Source organism: Pristis pectinata, chromosome 2, assembly GCF_009764475.1.
Source record: "Pristis pectinata isolate sPriPec2 chromosome 2, sPriPec2.1.pri, whole genome shotgun sequence".
Taxonomy (NCBI): Eukaryota; Metazoa; Chordata; class Chondrichthyes; order Rhinopristiformes; family Pristidae; genus Pristis; species Pristis pectinata.
In genome coordinates this window covers 54,867,360-54,883,687 of record NC_067406.1, presented here as the reverse complement: position 1 = coordinate 54,883,687, position 16,328 = coordinate 54,867,360, and positions in this window count along the sequence as shown.

The window sequence follows — 16,328 nt, the reverse complement described above, 5'->3', positions numbered from 1 at the left end:
GTAGTGGATGCAGATTCAATTGTGTCATCAAATAGGGAATAAGTACTTGAAAGGGAAAAAAAATCTGCAGGGCTTTGTGGAGTGGTGGAGGAGTGGGATGAGTTAGATTGCTCCTGAATGTTGGTAAAATAGTCTTAATATGTAAATAGACCTCCTTCCATGCTGTAACCTGTCAGTGATTCTGTGATTCATTTTATTTGAGAAATATAATAACAACCTATATAAACTAATCTGAGTAAAATATTAACAAACCTCAGTTTATACCAATCTTTAAACAAGTGTATGTAATCTTTTTATGTATGTAATCTGATAATATGTAATCTTTTTGGTCTGATCCAAACTATCATAGCTCTTATCTGAAGCATTTTCACAATATATATAAACCAGATACCATTGGTTACGCTAAAGTGTATTTTTAATATCATTAATCTTTAGACTCTTTCATGTAAATAGGGTTGTACTCTATGCACCAATGCTCAATTCAAGAGGACATGGCTTTAAAGTAATGAGTGGGAAGTTCAAGGGAGATATCAGAGGGAGGTTTTTCACCCAGAGAGTGGTTGGTGCATGGAATGCATTGCCTGGGGTAGTGGTGGAGGCAAGTACGTTGGTCAAGTTCAAGAGATTGTTAGATAAGCATATGGAGGATTTAAAATAGGGGGATATGTGGGAGGAAGGGGTTAGATAGTATTAGGTGTGGTTTAAAGTTTGGCACAACATGGTGGGCCAAAGGGCCTGTATTGTGCTGTATTATTCTATGCTTCTATGGTTCTATGGTTCTATGGTACTCCTGGGATGCCCTACATTCTGGAAAAGAGAATCAAGCATCCTGAAGAAAATATTGCACAGAAACCCCAGCATGTGAATTTTAAAAACCTGGCACAAAGAAACCATGAAAGCTAATGGATTGCTGTAGATATAAATTGATCCACTAATTCCTTTTGGTGATGGGAACAGCTCAGTCCTAGAAAGTCCAGGTCACTGTGATAAAGGACATAAGCCTGCAATTTGTTTTGTGTAGTACAATGTTTTTGTTCTCTATGTGAGTGAATGATATCGAATATTGATTGCTAAATGCAATTAGATGCGTTGTGATCACACTGTGCACTCTGGAAATTTGATTCTTGTGCTCCATACATCTGATACACATACACATATCAAGTGCTGGGCTTCCAGACTGACTTCAATCAACGTAAGAAATCAAGTGAGGTCACAATTGAATGGCACATACCTTGAGCACTGGAATAGGTCTTAACAGGCTGGTGAAGCCTACTTGGGTGTTGGTTTAGAGGCCTGACCTAATCTGGGCATCAAACGACCTTAACGTAGTTTCTTTCATTATCTTCCCATCGTTAGTGATCCCTTCCTCACCCAACCCCTCCCTACCAATGTCCTCTCAGCCCTCTTTTCCATACTCCCTGGTTGGGTGTTGATCAAGAGTTGATGATTTGCTCATTCTCTCCTGATCAACTCCCTACCCCACCTCAGGGTTTCGCCACCACTCATCTCTCCCCACCACCTGCAATCCTCTCCCCACCCACCTACCCTTGTTTCCCCAATCACTCTCCATCAACCGCAGATTCTCTCAGAAGCAAAACCAACCCTTCCCCTTGAATCTCCCCCATTAATCATTTCACCTCCCACCCCAACCTGGTGTGCAAAATCCACAGTGTCCATTCCATTCCATACCATACTGGAGAGAAACTGTAGAGAAGACCTCATGCACTATTGCCCATTAAAGCTTTATTCTGCTGATAGAAGTTTATAAAATTACGAGAGGCATAGATAGACCAGACAGTCAGAATCTTTTACCCAGGGTAGAAACGTCAAATACTAGAGGACGTGCATTTGAGAGGGGGAAAGTTTAAAACAAATGTGCAGGGCAGGTTTTTTACACAGAATGGTGGGTGCTTGGAACGGGCTGCCAAGGGTAGTGGTGGAAGCAGATACAATAGTGACGTTTAAGAGGCTTTTAGGTAGGCACATGAATGTGCAGGGAATGGAGGGATATAGATCTGGTGTGGGCAGAAGAGATTTAGTTTAATTTGGCATCTTGTTCGGCACAGACATTATAGACCAAAGGGCATGTACTTGCATTGTACTCTTCTACATTCTGTGCGCTGCTCCATCCGACGCTTGCGAAAACACGCATTGAACAATTTCTAGCAGATAATCACCATACCGGAGGAAGAGTTAGAATTAGGCTGATCAGGCAATGGAAGTGTGAGAAAAGCAGCAAAGAATGTAAGGCCCTGGTATAGCATCTGATAGATGTGAATGTGAAAAATCATTGAGGCATGTCCCAAAATGATATTAAAACAGTTGATTTTAACTTTTTCTTAGACAGGGAGAAACAGAGCAGCTCAAGTAAGAAAAGTAATCTATTTCTAAAACATTTTCAGGAATGGTTTCTAGAAATTCAATCAGAAAACCTATTTTTTTTGTAGACTACACTGTTAATGAGGGTGTAAAATGAATTGCAAAGTGTGATCGTCACATCATATTAATGAACAGGTGCTTCGATGCATGAGACATGCCCATGTTAATTGCTGTAAAATCTGCTCTGATATTAAATGAGGTAATACTGTTTCATGGAATACTCGTTGTAACATGCCAGTTTGGATCAGTATGACTGACAATGAATTGCTGTGGAATGCTGAAGGCCATTGTCACAGGTGACCTTCCGATCTGCTTCATTGGATGCAAGAGTTCCCATAATGCTATTTAGACAAAGGCCGGGTTTTCTGCTATCCTGACCATAACTCCTCCCTCCAGCAACAACAACAAACCACATTATCTGATCAATCAACTTGTTTGTTGTTTATGGAACCTTGGTAGGAATGGTTCTCTGTTGAAGAGTTTACAAAATAAGAATGAATGCATTTCAAGAGGCATCAGCAGATTTGAAATGACTGTGGGGCATTGCAGAAATGTAAAAAGCACGATATAGATGCAAGTTCCTTCTTTACATAATCAGATTATAATACCTAGGAGGAAAATTACAATAACCACAGTCATTAGTCTTTCGAATTTACATCATTGCTACAAAAATAATTAGGACCCTACAATTAATCAAATGGCTTTTAGAAATGAAACTGTTTTAAGATAGCTTGAATTTTGAATTCTGACCTTCAGTCATCAAAGTTATACAATGGCTGTGAATATTTAAATTATTTGAAATTACTGTCAACAGCCAACATGAACTCCAATTTCCCTATCAAGATTCCACACACACTTTCTGTGACATTGGGTACTGAGGCATGCTCATTTAATTCCTGTCAAGATTCACATATACCTGCCCCTACAAATCTTTGCATCAAGAGTTTGTTTCAAATGTATTCTGTGGCAGGGAGTTCTGCTTTTTTTTACAACTAATGGAAGACGCAGCAATTTGTGGCACCCATTAATCACTTTAGTTATAAAGCTCCAGGCTATGTCCATCAAAGTTCAGTCTTGGTTTAAAGGTTACATACCAGAATTCATGAAAAAAGTAAAAAATTCATGCTTGCATTTTTGTGGTATCATGATTATTTTAAAAGTATTTTTCATTCTTTATCTACAATAGTTAAGAATGTTAAATTTGTACATTAAGACCAGGAATACTTAACAGGGAAACAAAAAATTAAATTTGGCAAAATTGATTGAATCAAATTGAAATATTTTTTTCTCAAGAGACTAAAACGTTTTATTACTGTCTGCATTTTGCAAAGCTGTATTAACGTTGGGAATATATTTTCAAACAGCACTCATGTGTTAGTAAAAAGGATATGTAAAAAAAAGACTGGATTTTGATTTAGCCAAAGGTTGGTGAGGATAAGGTATTGGACAAACAGGAGTTTGTGTAGGTTAGGATTTGTTTATTGGAGTTTGGGGATATTTGTAGAATCGATATAGAATGGATTGTGAGAGGCCGCCAATGATAATTCAAAAATTAAATCAACAATTTTGTTTTAGTAAGTGTAATGGTGTAATTATTTTCTACACTATTTGTCCAGTCTGGACACTGCTAGTTACAGACCTCCTGTGCCTGAGAGAGCAGCTTGATAATATATTTCCATCTTACAAGCCAATTTACGAATGGCCCAGCAATTTGCCTCTTTCTGACTTCCTCCATCTTTGCTGGTCTTTTCTCAGTGCCCACTCTTCTCTACGTGTTGCCCCCAGAATGAAGCTCATGCACCCATCAGCACGACAGCAGCCAGCGTTCTGAGACTTACAAGTTTGTGCAAAAAGCTAAGGGGCATCAGTTAAATCCTAAACCTGTCAATTATTCCAAATCAATGAAATTTCTACTCAAATAGAAAATAATGATCTGAATTGAAAAAAACAATATGAATAAATAACTAACTGTAATTTTTTTGGTGACTTTTGGACTTCTTAAGATGAAATGTTGGACGATGTCAAATGGAATGTGAGTTTATTTTAGTCAACTACCAATGGAATGCAGCATGCTTGGGTCAAATACAGCACATTAAATGGAAATTAAAGGCCTTCTTTGTTTCATCAGTCCAGCACTTTATATTAACCACTGAGGGATACTACAACGCAGTGCTGAATTATTGAACACCTTATGCTGTGGCCCCACATCAACTGGGAGTGGACTGCAACCCTACTGAAACTCAAATCATATTAGACCCTTACAACCATCAAGAGCAGATGGATTTGAATCCAAGGTGTAGAAGGAAAAGAATGCATAATCTTACTCAGTACCTGAAAATGAACTGGTTCATTTTTAGCAACACACGAGATGATGGACTCAGTGGGTCGGGCAGCATCTATGGAGCGAAGTGGACAGTCAACGTTTTTGGTTGAAAACTCTTCATCAGTCCAGATGAAGGGGTCTCGACCCAAAACATCAATTGTCCATTTCCCTCCATCGATGCTGCCTGACCCACTGAGTTCCTCCAGCATCTCAGGTGTTGCTCCAGATTCCAGCACCTGCAGTCTCTTGTGTCTCCCGGGTTCACTTTTAACAGGGTGAAAAAGCCAAAAACTGCAAATGCTGGAAATTTGAATAAAAGTTTTTACACAGATAGTGGTGGGTGCGTGGAATGCACTGCCGGCAGAGGTTCTGGGGGCAGATACATTAGGGACATTTAAGAGACTCTTAGATAGCCACATGAATGATAGAAAAATGGAGAGCTATGTGGGAGGGAAGGGTTAGATAGATATTAGAGCAGGATAAAATGTCGGCACAAACATAGTGGGCCGAAGGGCCTGTACTGTGCTGTAGTGTTCTATGTTCTAAAAATAAAAAATGTTGGAAATATTCAACGGATTATCAAGTCGTGGATCCATACTGCCATACACCACAGAAACAGGCCCTTCAGCCCACCATGGCCATGCCAACCATCAAGAACCTATCTATGCTAATCCCATTTACCAACACTTGGACTGTAACTTTCTATGCCTCGGTGGATTCAAGTGCTCATCCAGATACTTCTTAAGTCTTGTGAGAGTCTCTGCCTCCACCATTCACTCAGGCAGTGCATTCCAAACTCCAACTACCCTCTGGATGAAAAAATTCTTCCCCAGGTCCCCTCTAAAACTCTTACCCCTTACCCTAAACTTATACCCTCTTAATTTCAACACTTCTGTTAAAGGGAAAAGTGTCTTCTTGTCTGCCCTATCTTTGCCTCTCTCCTCTCAGCCTTCTCTGCACCAAGGAAAACAAACCAGCCTAATCCAGTCTCCCCTCATAACTGAAACACTCCATCGCTGGCAACATTAAGGAGATCTCCTCTGCATCCTTCTCCAGTACAATTGGTATTGGTATTGGTTTATTATTGTCTCTTGTACTGAGGTACAGTGAAAAACTTGTCTTGCATACCGTTCGTACAGGTCAATTCATTACACAGTGCACTGAGGTTAGTACAGGGTACAAACAATAAAGAATACAGAGTAAAATGTCACAAGCTACGGGGAAGTGCATTGCAGGTAGACAGTAAGGTCATAACAAGGTAGATTGTGAGGTCAAGAGTCTGTCTCAACGTATAAGGGAACTGTTCAACAGTCTTATCACAGTGGGATAGATGCTGTCCTTGATCCTGGTGGTATGTGCCCTCAGGCTCCTGTATCTTCTGCCTTTTGGAGAGGAGAGAAGAAAGAATGACCTGGGTGGGTGGGGTCTTTGATTATGCTGGCTGCTTCACCAAGACAGCGAGAGGTATAGACAGAGTCCATGGAGGGAGGGTAGTTTCCATGATGTGCTGGGTTGTGTCACAACTCTCTGCAGTTTCTTGCGGTCCTGGGCAGAGCAGTTGCCGTACCAAGCTGTGATGCATCCAGATAGGATGCTTTCTATGGTGCATCGATAAAGTTGGTGAGTGTCAAAGGGGACGTGCCAAATTTCTTTAGCCTCCTGAGGAAGTAGAGGTGCTGGTGATCTTTCTTAGCCATGTGGTTGGAGCAGGACAGGCTATTGGTGATTGTCACTCCTAGGAACTTGAAGCTTTCAACCCTCTCAACCTCAGCACCATTGATGTAGACAGGTGCATGTACACCGTCCCCTTTCCTGAAGTCAATGGCCAGCTCTTGTTTTGCTGACATTGAGGGAAGGGTTGTTGTCATGACACCATGCCACTAGGCTCTCTATCTCCTTCCCTACTCTGACTCATCATTATTTGAGATAGAGCCTGCTACGGTAGTATCATCACATCCTTTCTATAGTGTGGTGACCAGAACTGCACACAATATTCCAGTTGCAACCTAACTAATGTTTGAAAAAATTGTACCATTATCTCCCTGTTCTGACATTCAATGAAGACAAGTATCCTGTACACCTTCTTGAACACTTCATCTACCTGTGCTGCCAACTTCAGGGATTCTTGGACTTGTACATCGAGGTTCCTCTGTTCCTCATTACTCCCTAGGGCGCTACTTTCATGTGAATGTCCTATTCTTATCAGTGCTTCTGAAGCATATCACTTTACACTTATCCATCTGCCATTGCTCTTGCCCATTTTACCAACAGATCAGTATCATGTGTATCCTATGACTATTCTCCCTCACTATCAACATCACCTATTTATGTTATTTGCGAATTTACTAATCATACTTCTTGCATTCTATCCAAATGATTAATGTAATATCACACAGTAAGGATCTCAGCACCAATCCCTGTAATGCACCACTGGTCACAGGCTTCCAGTTACAACAAACAGCCCTCCAACATCACCTCTGCCTCCTGATACCAAACCACGTTTGGATCCAATTTACCAACATACCTTGGATCTCATGGTCTTTATCCTTTTGGACAGTTAAGCATGTGGGACCTTGTTAAAGACCTGAATGAAGTCTATGTAGAGTACATTAACTGCACTGCTGTCATCCATACATTTTGCTACTTCTTCAATTAAATCACATTGATCAGATAGGATCTTCCCTTCAACCTCCTCCACTCCAAGAAAAACAAAAGCAGCTTATCCCGTACTGAAGTGCCCTATCCTAGCCAATATCCTGGTGATCTTCCCACAGATGCTGTCTGACCTGCTGAGTCTTTCCAGCATTTTCTGCTTTGACTTCAGATTTCCAGCATCTGTAGGTTTTTTATTATTCCCATAGCTTTGTCCAATATCCATGAGTAGCTTGGCAACAAAAATATATCAATCTCAGATTTAAAATTTACAGTCAAGCCAGCATTGATTGCCATTTTGCAGAAGAGAATTCCAGACTGACAGTTCATTGTGTGCAACATGTTTTCTAATTTTTCTGTGGAAGGCCTGGTCTAATTGTCATGCTGTATCCTATGGTCCTAGATTTGTCAAACAGCAACAATCTTCAATTCTGTTTTAATACCTTCAAAATTGATCAGATTATATGTTCTATTGATTACGTTGTTGGTTTGACTAATTCCTGACACCGGTACTCAGTGTCCCTCATTAATGCTGTGGGCACTAATTGCCATCGAATGGCCTTTGTTTGAGGTACACATGAACTACAAGTGCGAGGAGGATGAGACTTAGCTGGGCTGCCCCTTTAAATGGCACAGGCGGGGAGACACAGGAGGATGGTCAGCAGTGTGAAAGCATTCTTTGGCACAAGTCATTAACGCGGAGGAGAGAAGAAAAAATAATGGCAAAGGAAATCACTATAGCAAGGAACAATAAACCTTCTCTCCCACTGACTGTTACAAACTGTAAGCTTGAATACTACATTTTCTAGCTACGGAAAGTGTCAGTGTTGAGTGCTGATGCTGTTTAATTTATTTAAACTGATTAGCACAGACTGAGAGCACATACAACTGTCCAGTCATAAGCAAAGGATCTGACTTGTAATGGAACTGTCTCTTCAGAAATCCCATGTGGATACACAGATCAATTTTAAATGTTTCTCCAGATGACCCTCACGGTTGTTACAATAAACACAATATTCACAAACTAAGCAAACAGAAACAACTGCTGTTACACATACTAAAGATTCATCTCAGCAGCAGTTGAAGTCAGTGATTGCAGACTTTCAGAATCAGAATCAGGTTTATTATCACTTGACATATGTCGTGAAATTTGTTGTTTTTATGGCAGCAGTACAGTGCAAGACATAAAGACATAAAAATTACTATAAGATACAAAAATATATATAGTGCAGAAGAGGAATAATGAGGCAGTGTTCATAGGTTCATGGACCATTCAGAAATCTGATGGCAGAGAGGAAAGAAGCTGCTCCTGAAACGTTGAGTGTGGGTTCTTCAGGCTCCTGTACCTCCTCCCCGATGGTAGTAATGTGAGAGGGCATGACCCAGGTGATGAGGTCCTTAATGATGGATGCCACTATTTGAGGCACTGCCTCTTGAAGATATCCTTGATGGTAGGGAGAATGGTGCCCGTGATGAAGCTGGTTTTTTTAATCCTATTCTTGAGAGTATCAGTCCATTAAAATAAAACCTCTGCTTGGTTGGTAGCAATAGGAAGAGTCACTTAATGAAATGTATTGCTCCTTCCAAGGCCTGGTCTACCTGTGTGTTGATGTTCAGCTGCCATCTAAAATGACCAGGCAAGCTGTTTTAATTACATCAAACTACCGCAAAAGCAATTATTGTCAGAATTGACAGACCCCTCAGCACATAGGCTAGGGGGCAAACAATAATCCAATGAGGAGTGTGGAAGAGCATGTCAGAAGCAGCACCTGGTATACCTAAAACCAAAGTGCCAGCCTGACAAAGGTACAACTATGAACAACAGGAATGTTAGTCAGCAGAAGCAGTGTTCTATGGACAGTTCCAAGAGATCTCACAATCAGTGCAGTTCCTATCTGTCCCTTCAGGTGGATGTAAAAGATCCCATGAGAAAACTTGCAGATGATTTGGGGAGTTTGATTTATCAACAACATTACTATAAAAAAAATCAGAAGAAGTGAAGTGAATGGTCCGTTTAATCTGTGATGTTGATTGAGATAAAGGCATTAGCAAGAAACCACTTTATTTAATCTTATGTTAGACCTTGGGATCTTTAACTTAACGTTGGAACATTTAATCAGAAAGCACTTCCACACATAAGAATTAGTAGAAGTCTGGAATTCTGAACTGTGTACAAGAATTTAAAATTGACTGCCTTTGGAGGGACCATTTAGATGGATATTCCCCACACTTGTGCAAGTGTACATCCTTAAAGTGCTTAATGGTTATTGGGGGGGGGGTAAAATTTATTCCCCTACAGTCCAACAACCCCTCTCAATCCCATGTATACTCCTGTTTCCCCAAACTATGGAGACGCTGGAACAATCGAAGCATCAAGGACGAAGCTAGTATTCTGAGGTTTACTGTGTCAAGGAGTATGAACAAAACTGAGGTAGATGAACAGTGTTGAGAAACGCATTGATCATGATTAATCGATTAAATTAATTGAGGAGTAGGCTCAAGGATTTGGCCTGTCCTAATAACTAATGTAATGCCTAATTCAGGCACACATGCTTGCTACTTCAGCCTGCTAAACCGCGGGCTGCTGCGGATCAAGAAGGATCAGAACTGAAAACCCAAGGATCAATAACAGCCAGAACTACTTCAGCCACTGTGACATCTGTCATCAGTTTGGGACTTAGCTGGCAGCTGATAATCATCTGCAGTCCCTTAAGGTGTGACTAAGATCCCAGGCATATTGGTTGTGTCCTGCTGATGCAAGGAGACCAATTTTATGTGGTTGTCGTGGATGCCAGTTCTGGTGCTGCAGCTCCTGCTGTCACTGGGTTCACCAGACTCTGTTTAAGATGAGTGTGGTGGGATAGAGGTGATGGAGTGGAGCAGCTAAAGAAACAATAGAAAAGTATGAACAGTGAATGAAGCTGATGTTCGTAGTGTTTGTAGGAAAAAAAATGAAACACTTTAGAAATATCTGTCGAAAGCAAAGCCTATAACCATGGAGACACAAGAGAGACTGCAGATGCTGGAATCTGGAGCAAAAAAAAACAAACTGCTGGAGGAACTCTGTACAATCGGCTTCTTAAAATTGAGGAGAAATGTCTTCTCTCTAAGGGTTTTCAATCTTTAGAATTTCCCTGTCTGGAGGCTGTGGATTCTCAGTCTTTAGAGTAGACACAAAGTTGAGATCGATATCTTGTACTCTGAAGAAATTAGGTGATTTAGGGAGCTGGCAGGAAAACGGCCAATGTAAATGATCTCACTTAGTGGCAGGGAGGTTCAAGGGGCTTCACAACCTGCTCCCATTCTTACTTCTTATGTGACGAGGGAAAGATTATTTCTACAGTTTGCTGAATAGATAACCAGTGGGGTAAAAAACAAGATTTATCCTTGAAATAATAGAGGAAAGATCAGAAGAAAGGTACCAAAACACTGGGATCTTTTGAGATCAAATGTTTTGCCACAGGTAATTAAAGAGGCAGTCATTAAGATATTATCTGCACTAGAAAAGTATTTGAGAAAAAGGCAATGTAAAGGACATTATGGAAGAGGAGGGAATAAAATGTGAATAGTTAGCTTCATGGAAAATTTTATCACCAGTGCAACTCTGATACACCGAAGTTTTCTCTTCTATCAAGGAACCTTCTCAGTCTTCCCATCCCTGAAAAAACATCTTGCTAACTATGAAAAGTTGACATTTTTGTGCAATAGTTTATACAAAACTGTTTTCTTTACTGCTGAGCTTCCTGTGTTACTTATACTTTGCTATATTGATATCTTGTCAGAAAAGGCTGAAGAAATACTTAGGATGATGAACCATTCAGTGGTGACCCTTGTGCAGCCAAAAGAAAAACAGACATGGCATCAATTTGGCGGTAAATTGAGTACTGTGTGCACAATATACATTGAAACTAGATCGGATAAAGAAATGTTAGAACCTCAAAACTAAAGCCAAGAAAAACTTTTCCAGAAATGCCATTTCATAAAACCTATTGGGGAAAGAGCTGTGGAGGGAAAATTCCCTCTGAGACAACTAACTTGATAGAAGGGCAGGATTTTTCAGATTGTGCAGGGAATTGATTTGCACAGAGGTATCACTAGACCCGACAAAAGAGGTGCATTCATCAAGTGAATCTTTTCCTGTTCTGGTAAATATCCACACTCTCTGAAGATGCTTAGAATCGAATGTGTCGACAGATCTCAGGATATCAATAAAGCTGTTGAAGCACAAAACTTATCATAAGTTTTTTTTGTTGCTGCAGTTGGATTATGGGCAATTTGAGATCATAAGTTAATTTAGTAACTATGACACAATCACATCTGGCTGTTCTGCAAGGACAGCAGCAAGCTTTTCAAGTATACATTTTATGAGGATTGCCATATAACCTGGGCTCATTTGACATACATTTGCCTCTGTCCTGGTCTGTCCAGATGTCACATGCTGCTAAAGCAGGTATTTTTCCTTTCTGTTCTTTGGTATCCAATAGAGGAATTAAGGAAGCATATTTTTTATGTGAGGATGTCCAATAATTCTAATAGGAGCATTTTAATTATGGAGGGGTGCTCAGCAATATCCACGCCAAAGCAGCATTCTTTTACTGGGGAGTGGGAGTAGAGGAGGGACAAACTGTGTATCTAATACCGGTAATGTGTTGCTAGTGAATGGCTGAAAAGAGGAAAAGGAGGGAACAAGAAACAGTTACAAAGGAAAAGTTAAGAAAAATTAGAAGCCAGAAAAACAAAGATGAAGAAGAGTAGCAGGACAAATAGAAAAAGACTGAGAATTCAGCTTTTCTGCTCTTTTTAAACACTGTATGCCAGGCAGAATGGGTTCAAACCTGCTCAAGAGCCCTGCAGCTATTGGCACCATACAGTTAGTTACTAACTGTTATGTGCAAGTTGTCTGCCATAAAGGTAACCTGGTTAATTTTTTTCCTCCCTCCTCATATACACCTAACTCCCCAAGGCATTTTGCAATATAGTGCACTGAGACTGGTGGTTCTGTATTAGATCAGCAATATTTTGATTATTTGAACAGAATTTTGAGGGATGAATATATTTAAAAAACAAAAGTAACTACATGCCTGTAGGTATTTGAAAGCAGCACATAACATAAAAATTAAACGGAGTCATTAACTTGATTGCCTTTAGTTAAACTCAACTTCAGGCTGTCAGTGTTTCTACCAGATCAATTTCTTGCTTAACTCAGCTTTTACTTGCTTATCTGGGTAAAATCTTGACAAAACCTAAACCTTTGATTTGTCCAGCATAATCATATCTTTTCCTCTGACCCTTTTTGCTGAGCTTCTTGGGGACCAGTACCTTGCTGCCATTTAACATAAAGAAACTGATCTTCTACTCCAAAAAGAAAATACTTCAGATGCAGGAAATCTGAAATAAAAACTGAAAATGTGAGAATAATTAATGAAAAGTCCTTGATTTGAAATGTTAACTGTTTCTCTTTCTGTAAGCCGCTTCTTACACTGCTAAGTAATTCCAGTATTTTCTGTTTTTATTTCTGAAAATTTTATTGCCCTCTTAGAAATGGGTCATTCAAAGGGTTAACTAAGTCATAAACAAAAACCATTGGTTTGTGATCTTATGGAAAAAAATCTGCAAATTTTAAATTGCAAAAGATTATAATAAGTCTTGCAATTTCACTATAAAATATCATTTGCAACTTATAAAGTAGTGTCCCTAATACAAAAATCTACTATTACTCTGTGGATCCTGCAGTGAGAAGCATTGTAACATAGTATACAGGACCAGGTCACAAACTACACGTCAGGCTGCAGGCCTGATTTTTGACTTTGTATGAATGGTTATCCCTAAAGTGGTAATGAAAGGATGAGAAGTAACAAGGTACAAAATGTTGCAGCTGCTTAAATCTACAGGAAAATGAACATGGCAAATGATAGTGGATAGGTGCAGATCTTTTGAAAAGTTAATGCTTCATTAGTTACTGATCAGTTCATTAATCTATTCAAGGTCATTATCGGTCACTGTATGAATTGAGTGCACTTTATTAAAGCTCTCTATTCTCAGTTTAACATTATCTTCATTTACTTTTTCAACAATTCACAAGACTGTCACGCCAGATCCATTTTTCCGAGTAAAACAAAATGATTGGAATTCTAAACTCAATTATTAAATAATGCTTACATTAGGCATGTGTATTAGCTTCATTATGTGAAAACTCATTATTAAGGTATGGATTCCCCCTGCAGCAGTATCAGAGAAGTGCCTCAGCCCACCTCTACTGTGATCCTTGGCCACTTGCTGGATTGGAAGTGATTAATCATGCAGGGCTGACTCCTGATGGACTCCAGGCGGGAATACAACCACACATAGGGGACCTGCCACTTCAGAAAAGAAAATTGGATATTGTAAGAAAGAGGAAACATGATTAAAGAGAGCAGGACATTCCGTAAAGGGCCATAATATCAGAACAAAGGATTTGCACTGCAATGTGTTCGACTTTAGTACTCTCAGCCTTGTTCTGCCAAATCCCAGAACCAAGTCACAGGCTACAAGCAGAGTGCTGGAAAATAAGATTAATAAAGCTAGGTACTCAATGTCTGGCATGGACACAATGGGCCAAGAGCCTGTTTCCAAACTGATTGACCTGATGACTTTGTGTTCCTGCACCTCAGGACCATTGCCAGTTCCTCTAATGCTGAGAAAAAATTCCATCCAAATAATGCTAAATACAAGGACCTTAGTTTTATTTTGTCTTTCCCAAATTTGCCAACGGAACCCCTGGAAAATTCACTACTGATCTGTTACTGTTGATCCTTGTACTGTTCTATGTTCTATGATTGCCTGCTGGAGAGTTGCAAAATTCTGAGCATGGCTGTCTACCTTTATTTAATGAGTCTATGTTCTCAGCTTTTATATACAGAAGCTGCACAATAAAACTTTATTGTATTAATCTTTATATATTCCATTGCAGATATATTTATTAACAGATAAAGAATAGATACATCTGTGATGGAATATATCAAGATTAATAGAATAAAATTTTATTTGTGTGGTGTCTGATTGCATAAAAAAGAGAAAGAATATTATTCAATTCATCTGAAGCAACAGCAGAGATGATGTACTCATTCGTGTAAAATTCTATAATCATAAAACTTAAAGCACAGATAGAGACCATTCTGATACCACAATACTTCTTATAGTTCATAACCCAGTAAGTTCCTTATTTTCAAGTGTCTATCCAACCCCCTTTCTGAATTGTTCAGGATTCAACTTCTACTCAATTTCCTTGTGGAACATTCTAAATCTCAGTTAGAAGGATAAATATTTCTTGCTGTTTGGACTTAACAAGACTGAAAATAATGGGAGAATAAGAACTGGACTTGGCCAGGGGAGTGTTCAAGATTGGGAAAAGAAAGATTATTTGAATTGTGGTTAACTAAAACAAAATCTCTTGAGGGGCATACTACCTAGAGGCATTTTCTTTCAACTGTGTAACATAGATTATGAGAAAGGAATTTTTAGGTTTTTCTCACTATTACATATCTCTAAAATCAAAGTATCAATCATTATATACACATGTTTTGAACAAAAAACTTTTATTTAATCGATCAACGCATTAAGGAAATATTTTCTGCCAATATATTGTTTCATATAACAACTGTGTTGTATCAACAGAGCAGGTTTATATACCTCACACTTCAGAGCTGTCAATGTACTGTGGCAATACTTTGATAAATCTCTTACCCATTAATTTTACTCCTGCCATGCAAACATGCTAGCACTTTGCTCTTTGTGACCTTGGATTCCAATGATTCTTCATTTCTTTTGTAAAATGGTGGAATGTTAGTATAATTTTCTGTTGGAATTAGGAAGGAAATGCTAACACTGACTCAAATTCTTCTGAATCATGTAAAATTTCTTCCTTTATTTTGATCAAATGATCCATATTGACTCCAAATCATTATTCTTCTGTCACTTTGGTTGCTTCAGTGTTTCCTCTACCCTGCTGATTGCAAAGCAGTTCAAGGTAAATCACCTTTACACTTTCCCTTACCTGCTGTGCAGAAATAGACCTCAGACATGCGGTCTACACTTCTAATAGTACACACCAAATAATATACAATACATGACCATGCTGATATAAAATCTATCACTTTTTTTTCGATAGGATTCCTAGCTCAGTGTGCAAATAAATGGAAACCTAAAGGATAATACACCCACAAAAAAAACACTACAGAAAGTTGTCACGAACCAGCAACAAAAGAAACACACTGAGCATGATTCAATGTTAAAAACTATTTTATTAATTACTACTTATGATAATACATAAAATAAAAGTAAAAATGTTAGTATGTTAGAATTCAAAAATGTTAAACCTCGAACGTTAACCCCAAAGCTAAACTCGTCGTGTGTGTGTGTGTGACAAAGTCCCAAACTCCAAGTTCCGGAATGGTTCTTAAAGTTCAGTTCCGCAAGCCATAAGGTGAAACATGAGCAAGGGCTTCTTCAACAACCACCGTTGTCAGAAGATAAGACGTAGATGTAGAGAACATAGAGAGAGTAAATACGAAATCCAAATGTTCCACGATGGAACCCAAACGACACTTCAGGGTTTACTCGGTAGTGACTTCCTCACACCGAAAAGCATCCGAATCGTGGTCGTCCACACACAAATACCTGTTTCCCTCTACAGGTCAGCAACAAAGTGAACTCCACCGGATTACTTCCAACTTCCATACATGGATTTCTGTGGCAAACACAGTTATTGTTTCTCATCCATCGATAGAGAAAACTAGCAGGCTGGTGTCTCTCTCCCTTCTCTCTCTCTCTCTCCTTCTTCTTCTTCTTCTTCAACAACGTCATTACGTCCTTTACCTTCTATTGATGTAAGCACGCCCCACACACACATACACACACACTCTCTATCTTAAAGGGACTTTCACTGAGTCCGTAACAAAGTCAATAAAGAAATTACTTACAAAATATCTCTACCTGA